This window comes from Myxine glutinosa, chromosome 12 (genome assembly GCF_964187855.1).
Source record: "Myxine glutinosa chromosome 12, kmMyxGlut1.1, whole genome shotgun sequence".
NCBI classification, from domain to species: Eukaryota; Metazoa; Chordata; class Myxini; order Myxiniformes; family Myxinidae; genus Myxine; species Myxine glutinosa.
In genome coordinates, this window is record NC_136272.1 from 91,447,246 (window position 1) to 91,461,958 (window position 14,713).

The following is a 14,713-nucleotide window of genomic DNA, read 5'->3' on the forward strand; positions in this document are numbered from 1 at the left end:
AGACCCCTCAACTCTACTCATCAAAAATTTGCATAAAATTTGCATAATTTTGCATAAAATTTGCAGCAGTAATTTGCATAAAAATGGTATGTGGGACATTTTTTCAGCTTGGGGCCATAGCTAGTCATTTTCTACACATTTTTTCCAATCTAGAAACACTGATTAGAAGTATATCTCCGGGGGGTGCAGGGGGACCTAGTCTTCCTACTAGACTATAGCACCTTCAGTCGCACGTCAGACATGGACAGCAAGTTTGTGAAGGACTTCCATGAAAAACATACCCGTTCGCAAACAAACAGGTACGTTTGTTCCATTCCCAGTCAATGGCGAATCTGCATATGGCGATCTGCGAATTTCACGTTTAGAACGTAAAACCGTCACTGCATTTCGTCATTCACTTGAACTCGATATCACTTTTTTCATTCCAAACAGCATAACTCCAATCACAAATATACATTAATATAATAAACTTTGAACAACATTCGTGGCATAAACAAATATTTGAATCCTGATGTGAAGTTCCGTACAGTTGGGTGAATACAATTACGAAATCAAAATCGTACTTGTATTCACTCAATTCCAATCATCAATTGATACTTTAACAAAACGATTAACACGATTAACGTTTAATGATTTAACATTATGATTGAATGACGGTTGTATTAGGAAATTATCAAACCCGCGTATTGCCGTAATCTGTCCACTTCGGGATTCGCGGCAGGTTCGTAATTCTCATCAAAATCTAAACAGTATTTGTAGGATTTCAACAAAAGCCACATCACTGTTCATATCGGTAAATATTATTCCATCGTGTTTGGAAAAACTGGAAAATTGGGAATTTTTTCCTTCCATAAAAAGGAAAAACAATATAGCTTATTTTACTCCAAGGGGTCCCAAGAATACCCACCCAAAATATCGTTGTGATCGGTTCAGCCGTTTTTGCGGTGCCTTCGAACGGACAGACGGACATTTGGTGAATTATAGTAAGATATATAGTGTTGCTAGATATATATATACAACAACAACAACAACATGCATTTTAAAGGCCATTTTCCCTGCTAGAGCGGGGGTTAGCCTTGCGGTCCCCATGACAATCTTCTCCATTTTGCCCTATTTTCTGCATCTCTCCTTGTTAACCCCCTTGCCCGCATTTCTTCTTCCACCATCTTTAGCCAAGTCTTTCTCGGTCTTCCCCGTCTTCTACTTCCTTCTACATTCATTTCCATCACTCTTCTCAACCAGTCACTTTCATCCTTCCTCAACACATGACCAAACCATCTCAACCTGTTCCTCTTCACAGCATCAATCACAGGCTCTATTCCCATCATCTTTCGCAATTTATCATTTGTCTTCCTCTCTCTCAACGATACTCCGCACATCCGTCGAACCATTCGCATTTCCACCCTTTCCAACCTTCGTTGCTGCTCTACGTTCATTACCCATGTCTCACTCCCATAAATCATAACACTTCTCACACATGCAGCATACACCTTTCCCTTCAGCTTCAACGACACTCCCCTCATCATCAGCACGCCACTCAATTCCCGAAACTTCTTCCATGCACATCTCACTCGAGCAACCGTTGCCGAGTCTGATCCACCTTCTCCATTCAGCATGTCTCCGAGGAAGCAAAATGTTTTCACACCTTCCAGCTTCACGCCATCTCCAAGATCCAACTCAACATTTCCTCCATCTGCAGCTCCCTCTGTGCACACCTTACATTTGAATGTAGCTGCCACACTGGTTAATGACCCTCTCAGACCACTACATTTTTGATGAACCCACTCAGCGCACATTGTACACTGAATGGAGTTCACTCCGACACCCTTCCTACACACAGCACAGGGCCACTTCCCAGTTCTTTCCACCTCACCACATGCTTTACCACTTGCCATCACCTTCGTCTTTCCGATATTCACCTTCAGACCTTTTGTCTCCATACATTCCTTCCACGTGTTCATCTTTTCCTTCAGTCCATCCATACTTTCCGCAATCAACACCAGATCATCTGCATACAACAACTCCCACGATAAACCCTCCTTTACGTTCTGAGCCAGCACCTCCATCACAGCTACAAATAGTAGTGGACTTAGTACCGACCCCTGATGCACTCCCACCTTCACCTCAAACTCACCACTGTTCCCGTCCTTCGTCCTTACAGCTGTGCATGCTCTTTTGTACATTGCCATCACTACTCTGATCAACCATTCCTCCACTCCTAACTTCCTCAATGCCCATGTCAATACTTTGCGTGGAACCCGATCGAATGCTTTCTCCAGATCAACAAACCCAAGAAACAACTTCTTCCTCTTCTCCATGTACTTCTCCTGCAACTGCCTCACAATGAAAAGCGCGTCTGTCGTTCCTCTTCCTGGCATAAATCCAAACTGCATTTCGTCGATCTTCACTTTCTTCCTTATGCTCCTCTCCAACACCCTTTCCAATACCTTCATTCCATGCTCCAATAACTTTATCGCTCGGTACGAGCCACACTCCAGAGGGTCACCTTTCCCCTTGTATAGAGGGACGAGGGTACTCAGTTCCCAATCCACTGGAATGCGGCCTTCTTTCACCACCAGATTACAGATCTCTGTCATTCTCTTCACACCCCAACTTCCTGCTGCCTTCAACATATCTCCCACAACTCCCGTCGGCCCTCCCGCTTTTCTACCCTTCATTGCTTTTATCGCTTCCTCAACTTCCTTCTCAGTTATCTTCTCTGCCGGTCCTAAAACTGGGTTACTCTCTATGTTGCCATCCCATTCATTCTCTGTATTCAACAGCATTTCCATATATCTTTTCCATCTTCCTTTAATTCCATCTGGGTCGACAATGATTTGTCCCACTTCATCCTTCAAGCAGCTCACCCCCATCACATCACACCTCTCTTTCGCTATCTGCTTTGCAATCCTGAATACCGCTCTCTGACCCTCTTCCGAATCCAAGAGTTCTCCGAACATTTTCCTACATGCCTCCTGTGCCTTTGCTACCTCTTTCTTTGCAGCCTTCCTGGCTGCCTTATAACTTTCATGCTCTGCTGTTTCTGCTCCCGTACCCTTCGCCTTCTGCCACTCCTTGAACTTCTTCCTCTTCTCGTCAATCGTCTTTCCAACTTCATCATCCCACCACCATGTTTCCGAGTGCCTCGGTGGTCCTTTTGTCCATCCACATACCTCACCAATGGCTCCCAACAGACTAGCTTTCATTGACATCCAACCACTTTCAAGCTCAACCACATCATCCTCGACCCTACTCAGCCTCTCTTTTAATGCCTCCCTTACTGTCACCTCTTTCAACCTCCACACCTTCATTCTCGGTTGGTACTTCACCCGCCGAGCTCTCCTCGCACCTGTCACCCTTACGTCGCAGACAACCAAGTGGTGCTGTGAAACAGCCTCCTCCCCCGGGATCACCTTTGTGTCTCGGAGGTGCCCCCTATCTCGCCTACGCACCATCAGGTAGTCAACGGTTGTCGTCGACCCACCTGACGTGTATGTAACAAGCTTATTATCCTCTTTCTGGAACTGAGTATTACAAATCAACAAATCAGCTCCATCAGCAAACTCCAAAATCCTTTCACCTTCTCCATTTCTCACACCATATCCGTAACCCCCATGAACTCCTTCAAAACCATCCATACTCCTTCCCACATGTCCATTTAGGTCTCCTCCTACCACAACAACTTCCTCATCTTTCACGTTTTCCATCAGCTTCTCTATCGCACACCAGAACTTGTCCTTCTCTTCATCGCTCCGACCAACCTGCGGAGCATATCCCGAGATGACGTTCACCAAGAGCTTTCCAATCATCATTTTCACCATCATCAACCTATCACTCACTCTAGTCACACTCACCACACTGTCTACAAACTCCTCAGAAAACAGGACACCAACACCATTCACGCCCTCCAGGCACCCTTGCCACACAAACTTGTATTTCTGTCCCTGCCTACCCTTCACCATTCTCACACCACTTCCCTTCCATCTCGTCTCTTGCACACAACATATGTCCACTCTTCTTCTGACCAATACTTCCACCACTTCTCCTGATCTCCCTGTCATTGTCCCTACATTCCATGTCCCAAACCTCAGAAACCGATCTCCACTTCGGGCTGTACCCTGCCCACATGTAGTTGTAATTGTCATGGTTCTCTTTTTGAGGCAATGTTTTTTTTATGGCCGGATGCCCTTCCTGACGCCGGATGCCCTGACGCTAGATATATATATGTATGTACATATATATATATATATATATATATATATATATATATATATATATATATATATACATATATATATATATATATATATACATATATATATATATATATATATATATATTGTTACAGACGCGGCTTTTAGATGTTATATTGACCGAGCGGTGGTGTATTTAACCGCGTCCGAACAGTTACTCCCCGATTAAACCCGATTTCACCCGACGTTGACCAGATCGCCCCACGGATATTCAATCGGGAAATCTCTAAAGCGATCGCAAGAGAATGAAAAAGAAGAAGAAGAATACGGAGGAAGAACAGATTTATTATACGCACACAAGCAAAGGATGGAAGAAACAGTGACACAGCGAATCCTTAACTTACACTATTCATTTTTACTTAGCCCCAAGACAACGAGCAGGACAGGACGTTCACACTTACACAGGGGATAATGCAGGCAGGTAAGGCTTGAGATGGAGGCAAGGTCGGGAGGCCGCCGTTCGCAATTCCTCGCGGTTTTGGCGGGAAACCCTCCGTCGCGTATCCACTGCGGGAGACGCCACGCGCTGGTTCGGCACACCTGCTCCTTTTCTTGGGGTGGGGCCGTCTCTCTCCTTTCAGCGCGTCTCTCCAAAGCTGGTCTCCTTGCCGAGTACCTCTCCTCTTTGGCTTGGAGCGTTTCGCATCTCACCGCCTCTCTTTGGTGCAGCCTCGTTGCTCCTCTCCAGCTCATCTCCAGTCATCTCTCCAGTCATCTGGCAAAGCAGTCCCTTACAGTCGCTTTTATCACCTCGGCCGAAATCAAGCCGCCGGCTCCGAGGGCACGCCTACCGGGTCGATCACCACGGTGTTGATTGGCTGTTAGGGCCGGTTCACTCCTTCCCTCTTCTGACGAGGTGGAGACACGCCTTTCTTCTCCAACCTTACCTCGTGGCCAATGGTGGTTGAAGAGAAAAACCGACCAAAATGCGGAAGGCAAATGGAAGGGAGGTTTTGGGGAAATTGGAAGGGCCTACGCTTATTTTGTTTGATACAATGCAAAGTCAATCTAGTGGGAAAACACATACTTAGCCTACATGGAATAAGGAAATACACTATTTAAAAGATATATCGTGACCTGCGTGTATATTCCATGCAATTAACTAGGACGCTGACTGCGACCATTATTTACATTAACAGGGTGGTACCGTACGTTTGTAACGTTCACATTGTAACGTTTTCACATTCGTTACACTTCCTCCAAAATTGTTACACTTCTCAAATTCGTTACACACTTCTCAAAATCGTTACACACTTCTCAAAATCGTTACACTGCACCCCCCTTTCTTCAGGTCCGTCCTCGGACCTATTAAACTTTAACTTAGTGTGACACGTAGGTGTAATTCCCTCTACAATTAACCTGACCCTGAGTGTGACAATTTTAAAACACAAATAAGTATGTCCCCCTATTGCATTGCATCCTGTCTAACAGACTCAAGCCCACAGCTAACCGAATTACGGAATTATTCTCAACCTATACATTTACGGTGGGGAGCATTATTTACAATGACGTGATTTCTTATTTACAACGCAACCCAGGACCTGTGTTTTTTTTTTTCTTTTTAGGGAACAAGAGAAAGAAATTCCTGTTGGGAGGGAGGAGACAGCACGCATTGCATCGATGCACCAGTACCAATACCACCAAAGCACCCAACCACCACAAAGCACCCAAAAGCACCATCCGGTGCGGTCACCATGGTTCATAATAAACACAACAAAACAACTGGTGGTGGTCTTCTCTTCCTCTGCTGGGCCGATGTTCTTCCCGACGTCTTCTGGCTTCATGCGGCCTATTTGGACATAATAAAAAGCACAACTTGTGTCCATTTTTATTTAGGGCCTCAGGGGCCAACTAAGGGTGGTCCACCTGTTTGGCATAGGTGCCACCTTACCGAGGTCCGCAAGCAAGATTCCCTGGCCACTATGGCCGGTTTCCAACAGAGGTGCCCTGCCCCCGAACCTGGGGTCCATCAAGTGGTACTTGGCCGCAGAACAGCGGTCCATAATGTGGTACATCAACGCAATGCATGCTGGTTCTGGGAATCTCGGGCGCACAATGGCCACCTCACGCACGCTCCCATCGGCACCCAATGGCGCACAGGTCATGTGGGAGACAAAAGAAAGACAATTGAGCGAGGGGTAAGGTCACAAGGGTACACGTCAATAAGGCAATGCAAGGTGAAATGCGTACGGAGGCCGAAGTGAGAAAGCTCGTCCCTACCGTACGTCACCCCCCTGTCACCTACCCTACCCTTGTTCTCACCCCATATGTACAAAAATCTACACATTTACAAATTCGTCACTACTGTCACGTCTTCCCCATATTTTCCCTATACCAAATTCGTCTCCACAATCCCTTTACTTCAAAATTTGCCATCACCAATTCATCATCAATCCTCATAAGGAGGGAGAGATGGAATTACGCACAATGTCACACCCACGTCATGATGCGTCTCACATTCCAAACATTTGCACAGTAAAAATAATTAAACATGGCATGGTGTGGAGTACCTGTCACCTCAGGTGAGTGGATGCAGATGGTGCGAGGAGATCCTTCATCCTAACTATCCTCTAAATGACTTTAACACACTTTACACTACCCGGGGTCTTTCCCTGCCAATCCATTGGCCAACTTACACTATGGGTTCTAATAACCAATTCCCATTGGCCAAACTGTGGTGCTTCTCAATTTGGGGTCTCACTCCCCCGATTCATCTCCCGGTGCTCTAGCACAATTTCTGGGCTGCGACGTGTACCTCTCCCAACAGGTCTACCCACCTGCACACCTCCACCACTGTAGTTGCCACCCGAGCTTACCTAGCTCCTCACCCTAACCTAACTACCTGGGGACAGCCCCTCTCCTGGCTCTGTCACCCCATGGTGCCCTCTGGCACTGGGCTACCCGGGTCCGTCCTCCGGATCCTCGGGCCCCATTCACAACAACTACTACCGGCTCCCAGAGCCCACCTGCGGCCTCACCTGGCCGACATCCTCACAGTGGTGGAGTGCCCAAACCAACTACTCACACTAACAGGCTACACGCCCAGCCATTTCCACAACACCAACGCACCCATCCACATACCATTCTGTCACCCGCACCACAGATGCCAATATCCAACCACAATTTACCTGTACCCTCTACCTAACACTTACACTACCCGCCCCGGGTATCCGTGATGGGGGTCCACTCTTCCCCCATTCACACCTTCGCACCATCCACTCCACTCCACAATTTCCACCATTCTCACTCCACGACCATCCATTCCACTACTCCATACCATTTATTCCATACAACCATTTATTCCACACACCTGTCCTCCATTCACCTGTCGTTGCACACCTGTGCAATCATACCTGGTGCCACCTGCACCCTCCTTTCTTCCTGGACCATTTGGTCAGCACAACACGCAATCACCACTACTCCCTCATACACTGCTCCACACACCTGTTCAGTTGCACACCTGTGCAATCACACCTGTTCCATTCTCACCTGTTCAATCCTCACACACACGGCATCATCTCAGCTAACTACTCCCCTCTGAAACTTGCGCTTCCCAGTCGTCCCTTTAAACTATTGCGCTCCCACGTCATTATAATCCACACTAATCTACCTGCGTCCCCACTACAGGTATCAGTCACTAGCTAACCTTAACGTCACCTAATGTCATCTTCTAGGTCCCTATCAATATAACCTAACCCACCCGGGCTAGTTTTCACTGCCATACACCCCATAAGCTATTGCTCCTTTGCCCCCACCTGTGAGGGATGGTGGATTTGCCATCCCACCACATCGGGGGTCTCTCACTACCAATTTCGCTCGTCCAAATCCAACAATTCAAAAATTTTCCATTTACTGCCAATTCTATTCACTTTTCTAAATTTTGTATCAAATCACTACTATCACTATCACCATCACCCGTCTACTTATTACATCCTCTCGGTGCGCCAATTTCCTTCGAAAGCTCGGCTTCGTACAGCCAAGCCATGAACGCGGGTTCTTTTGTGCCAGCGGCTGGATACGTCCCGCATTCGTGGCAGGGATGGGGGCTTACCCGGGCCGAGATCCCACGCACCACCTCGGCGTGGAGCCATCCAATGTCCCGATCTCGACCTGCCGGCACGTCTCAATAGAAAGTGGTCGCCATGACGACCCTTCCTATCGGGCGGCCCGCTCCGTCTAGTGGAGCCCGGACGCGGCCGTTCCAAGCGAGGCACAGCGTGGATCGCGCACGGCGGTTCTTTCGAAACCGCCGTGGTTCGGATCCCCGCTGGTTCTCGCGGCACGCGAAGCCCGGCACGCACCGAGGGCCCGAGTCGGCTATAAGTCGTTCTAACCTTTAACCCGGTTATCGTCGACGCCTCACCTGGATGCTTACAAGCATACGCTACCCCTTTCGTGCTCATACATGCAGCCGTTTCCATGCTCTTGGTCGTACCTTCTCTAACACACCTCGGTACACTCATTCCGCTCACCGACTTGGTCACACACCTGACCACCGAACACCTTGGCACACATTCGTCGCTCGCACACCTCACCAACACACCTCTTCGCGCCCCCTCCTCGGTCACCTCCTCTGTGACAATCACAGGTGTGCCCTCATTCGCACACCCAACCACGTGCCTCACTACCAACTCAAATGTGCCTTCCCACACACGCTCTACCATTCCAGGTGTGCATCCTTCCATCCCAGGTGTACATCCTCGCTCACCTGTCACAACCAGCTCACTCTCCTTGTCACTCTCACTACTCTCACCACCACTCTTGACAGCGCACTCACCCTTACTTTCGACGGCACACTCTTTCCTCATGCACCCGTCCGTTACACACCTTTCTCGCGCACACTCTCCCGTTACACCCTCTGTAACACTCACCACAGACGTACACTTTCTCGTTACATCCTCTGTAACACTCACCACAGGTGTACACTCTCTCATTACTTCCTCCGTAACACTCACCACAGGTGTACACTCTCTTGTTACTTCCTCCGTAACACTCACCACAGGTGTACACTCTCTCGTTACTTCCTCCGTAACACTCACCACAGGTGTACACTCTCTCGTTACTTCCTCCGTAACACTCACCACAGGTGTACACTCTCTCGTTACTTCCTCCGTAACACTCACCACAGGTGTACACTCTCTCGTTACTTCCTCCGTAACACTCACCACAGACGTACACTTTCTCGTTACATCCTCTGTAACACTCACCACAGGTGTACACTCTCTCGTTACTTCCTCCGTAACACTCACCACAGACGTACACTTTCTCGTTACATCCTCTGTAACACTCACCACAGGTGTACACTCTCTCGTTACTTCCTCCGTAACACTCACCACAGGTGTACACTCTCTCGTTACTTCCTCCGTAACACTCACCACACCGCGCTTCCATGTACCCCCTCGCACACGCGCTTCGACCGGCTCACTCCTGACGGCACACTCACTCCTCGGCGTGCACTTTTTCCTCACACACCCCATGGTCGGACATTCTCGCACACCTCTTTTTTTGCACACCTGTCCTGTCACACACTTCACCAACGGCCTTTCACGAACACCCGGATCCAAACCAATCCCCAAGCCGACTGAATCTCCCCTCACATCATGTACATTGCCACTCACCTCCGTACCTCGTCGCACCTCCTCTGCCACCTGCAAACTTTTTATTTGGTTAGTGAGCACCGCATCATGATTTGAACACAGACCTTGTACATATTCCATGACTTCCTCCTTTATCTCCCTCTTAGCTTCCCTCCGTCTCTTCTTAATTTCACTCACCCCTTCTTCCACCTCCTCTAATTTTTGTTTAACCTCTTTTATTTCTCGGTGCGTCCCCTCAAGTTCGTCCTCTAAGGCTACCGTGACCGTCTCTATGTGCATCCTCACCTGCCGGTCCTTTGTCTCCATTATCTCTGTCACCTCCTCCACCCTCATTGTCAGTTCCTCCCGTACCATCTGACATTGCCTCTGCGTCGCTATTAATTCGTTTTTAATTTCTTTTTGTGTCGCCTTTAACCCTCCTAGTACCGCAGTGTTCCTTTGAACCTGCTCCACTAATTTCGTTTGTCCCTCTGTCAGCTGTTCCACCTCCTCCGTCAGATCTTCTATTCCCCCTTGTAACTTAGCCGTATTATTTCTCACCTCTTTCTCTATACGCTTTTCGCCTCGCTTTACCTCCTCGCGTAGCCCCGAGACCTCCTCACTCACCCCTCGTCGTATTTCCTCCATCTGGTTCCCCATCTGTTCGATTTCCCGGGCGGATTGTTCCCCTATTTCCCGCAATTTGTCCTCCATCCTATTTTCTAACCCCATTAACCCATTTTTTACCCCCTCTAACTGATTCTCCTGGGCAGCCATTCTGTTTTCCACCCCCGTTAACCCATTCTTTACCTCTTTTATCCCATTGTCTAACCCCTCAAAATTATTGTCTAACTTCCCAAATTTCTTGTCTAACTCCTCAAAATTATTGTCTAACTTCCCAAATTTCTTGTCTAATCCCTCAAAATTATTGTCTAACTTCCCACCGGTACCCCTCGCTTCGTCCCTCATTACCCCCATTTGCCCCATAATTCTGCTTTCCATTTGTTCCATACTGTCGTTTTTTTTCTGCATTTCCACCATGAATTGGGCCATGAAGGCTTGCATTTGGGCCGCGCTCATTGGTTCCGCGACCGTGGCCCCCTCAACCACGTGCGCGAGGGCGCCATTCTGTGCGTCTGAAACCTCCGCAACCACATTGCTATTTTTCTCCTCCTCCCTATCCTCCATATACATTTCCCCGAGGTCCTGGGTCGATTCCACCCTGTCTATTTCTCCCACCGACTTCCGATCGCCTTGATTGTCCATGGCGCGATCTCAAAATTCGGGTTTTGCTTTATAAAACAAAATAAATTTCGGCAGCTCGTAATTTTGACCCAAAAATTTTTTTTTCTAGATGTTTTAAAAATTTGGTTCGGGACCCGAATTCCACTCCCAGACACCAATTGTTACTCTAATAGTACAATTGGTGTTCCAAAATTTGGGCCTAACAAATTTAGTCCCAGGTCCGAATTCCACTCCTCGACACCAATTGTTACAGACGCGGCTTTTAGATGTTATATTGACCGAGCGGTGGTGTATTTAACCGCGTCCGAACAGTTACTCCCCGATTAAACCCGATTTCACCCGACGTTGACCAGATCGCCCCACGGATATTCAATCGGGAAATCTCTAAAGCGATCGCAAGAGAATGAAAAAGAAGAAGAAGAATACGGAGGAAGAACAGATTTATTATACGCACACAAGCAAAGGATGGAAGAAACAGTGACACAGCGAATCCTTAACTTACACTATTCATTTTTACTTAGCCCCAAGACAACGAGCAGGACAGGACGTTCACACTTACACAGGGGATAATGCAGGCAGGTAAGGCTTGAGATGGAGGCAAGGTCGGGAGGCCGCCGTTCGCAATTCCTCGCGGTTTTGGCGGGAAACCCTCCGTCGCGTATCCACTGCGGGAGACGCCACGCGCTGGTTCGGCACACCTGCTCCTTTTCTTGGGGTGGGGCCGTCTCTCTCCTTTCAGCGCGTCTCTCCAAAGCTGGTCTCCTTGCCGAGTACCTCTCCTCTTTGGCTTGGAGCGTTTCGCATCTCACCGCCTCTCTTTGGTGCAGCCTCGTTGCTCCTCTCCAGCTCATCTCCAGTCATCTCTCCAGTCATCTGGCAAAGCAGTCCCTTACAGTCGCTTTTATCACCTCGGCCGAAATCAAGCCGCCGGCTCCGAGGGCACGCCTACCGGGTCGATCACCGCGGTGCTGATTGGCTGTTAGGGCCGGTTCACTCCTTCCCTCTTCTGACGAGGTGGAGACACGCCTTTCTTCTCCAACCTTACCTCGTGGCCAATGGTGGTTGAAGAGAAAAACCGACCAAAATGCGGAAGGCAAATGGAAGGGAGGTTTTGGGGAAATTGGAAGGGCCTACGCTTATTTTGTTTGATACAATGCAAAGTCAATCTAGTGGGAAAACACATACTTAGCCTACATGGAATAAGGAAATACACTATTTAAAAGATATATCATGACCTGCGTGTATATTCCATGCAATTAACTAGGACGCTGACTGCGACCATTATTTACATTAACAGGGTGGTACCGTACGTTTGTAATGTTCACATTGTAACGTTTTCACATTCGTTACACTTCCTCCAAAATTGTTACACTTCTCAAATTCGTTACACACTTCTCAAAATCGTTACACACTTCTCAAAATCGTTACAATATATATATATATATATATATATAAAAATAAATAAATATATATATATATATATATATATATATATATATATATATATATAATTATATATATATATATATATATATATATAATCGCTGAAGAAATGAGGCCTGGCAGACAGCGCCGCGTGCGTGTGCGGCGAGCCTGAGCAGACTGCCGAACACATAATTACCACCTGCCCCCTATACAGACCACCTTCAGAAGCCGGCCTCTTCGACGTGGGACCAGAGACGAGGGCATGGCTGCACGACACTGAGCTGGCCATCTGATGATACATGAAAGAAGAAGATATAGTGTTGCGGTTTTGCGAATGGAGGATGGCCCCCCTCGTAGGTAGTTGCACCACAACATGTAGCCTCGCTTTAGTTCAGTTATTTCTTATTAAATGTAAGCGTAGTCTCCTTTCCTGTGTTAGTATGCATTGAGCAGGCCAGTAAGTGTAGGCCTCGATTGGGCTAGAATGCCACGTGCTAGGCCTGGAACAAGTCTGGAAAGGCCCGAAGGAGGAGCTGCAGGGGAGTGGCTAGTAAGTGGCGAGCAGCCAATTGGAGCTCAAGGGGAGTGGCCAACAACGGCAGCGAGGGGAGGGGCTTGGAATATTCGGGTAAGACTGGGAAGGGGCAATATAAGACGCTGCCCCGAGCCCCACCGGCCAGTCACCAAGTCAGAGAGTCAGAGTACCAGTGACCGAGAGAGTGCAGTGCCCCAGAGCTTCAGTCGCAGTGCAGTGCCCCGGTGACCCAGCGTTGAGTGAGCGTTGTGAGAGAGTGCAGCAGTGACCAAGTCCCAGTGAGAAAGAGACATTGTAGTCACGAGTAAATTCAGTCGGTTGCTTGTTATAGCCCTCTCTGTGCACGAAGTCTCCCTGTGCCCTGCTGCCTGTGAATAACGCGCTTGCGAAGACGATCCATCCCGGGGCCACAGACGCCAACGAGTTCCCAGCACATGTGCCGTGAACATCCGAGGGCCACGCCCAGCGAGCTGTTCGGAGCGAACGGCGCCAGGACGCGTTTGGAGCGCAACTTGTCCTTCCTTCTTTTCCCTGCGTAAGTGAGTGGGCCCTTGTCCGGGGATTAAGTGAGACTGATTAAGCATCTGCTCTGTGTCCCTTCTCTTTACCCTGATCACTGTGTAAATAATAATAAACCTGTGTTCTTCCTTCCATTTGATCGTTCCCGTCATTTCCATCCATTGGCCTAGCACTGTACGAATAAAACCTCTCAAATCGGGTTTAATAAGAATTAATGGCACAAGTCACATGACACGCAAACCGCTCGGCGTATCCGATTTGCGTGGCTTGTGCGAGGTCCATTCCCCGTTCTCATGGCGGCGTGTGTATCGAAGGTACGTCGGGACTCGACCAGATACCCTTCCGCACGCTCGCTACCGGGGGTGGCGACTCGGCCTCGTGGACTCGAAGCTCGAAGGGGGAAAAGGGTTTAATCCCCCTCTGTACGTCGACGGGCTCGAGAGATCCGCAACAATATATATATATATATATATATATATATATATATATATATATATATATATATATATATATATATATATATATATATATATATATATATATGACTCCATGGTAAGATCTCCAACCTTGAATTGAACAAACATTGACTCAACGTTTCGATTAACATCATGTGACAAAGCCACATGCCTCCGTTAATCTTCCTCAAGAGTGATAAAATCATCTCAACATCCCCCTATATGCAAAGTGGGCGGGGTATATGCAAAGTGGGGTGGGCAAAGCTGGACAGCCAATGAAACCGTATCACACCGCTCTCGTGAACGGAGAAGTTACTGACCAAATTCAAAAATCAACCGCATATTAACGGCTCAAAACAATCCTGTAAGCAATGCTGGATTATAACTCAAGTGATTAGAAAATCAGGAACAATCATTACATTTAATTAAAAGTTAAACTTGTAAACAATTAAAATGTAAATTAAATTAAAACTGTAAATATATTAAAGCAAAAATTTTTAAGATAAAATAAAATTGCCATAATATCAAGATCATCACATGTGGCCCTATGCGGTAAAGGGAAATGTGGGAAGGAGGGGGGTTATAGGGGGGATAAAATGGGGGGGGGACCAGAGGGGGTGGAAGCGGAGGGGGGGGGGGTAACGTTGAGTTAGTTTGTTGAGAAACGTTGAGTCATTGTTTGTTCAATTAAAGGTTGGAGATCTT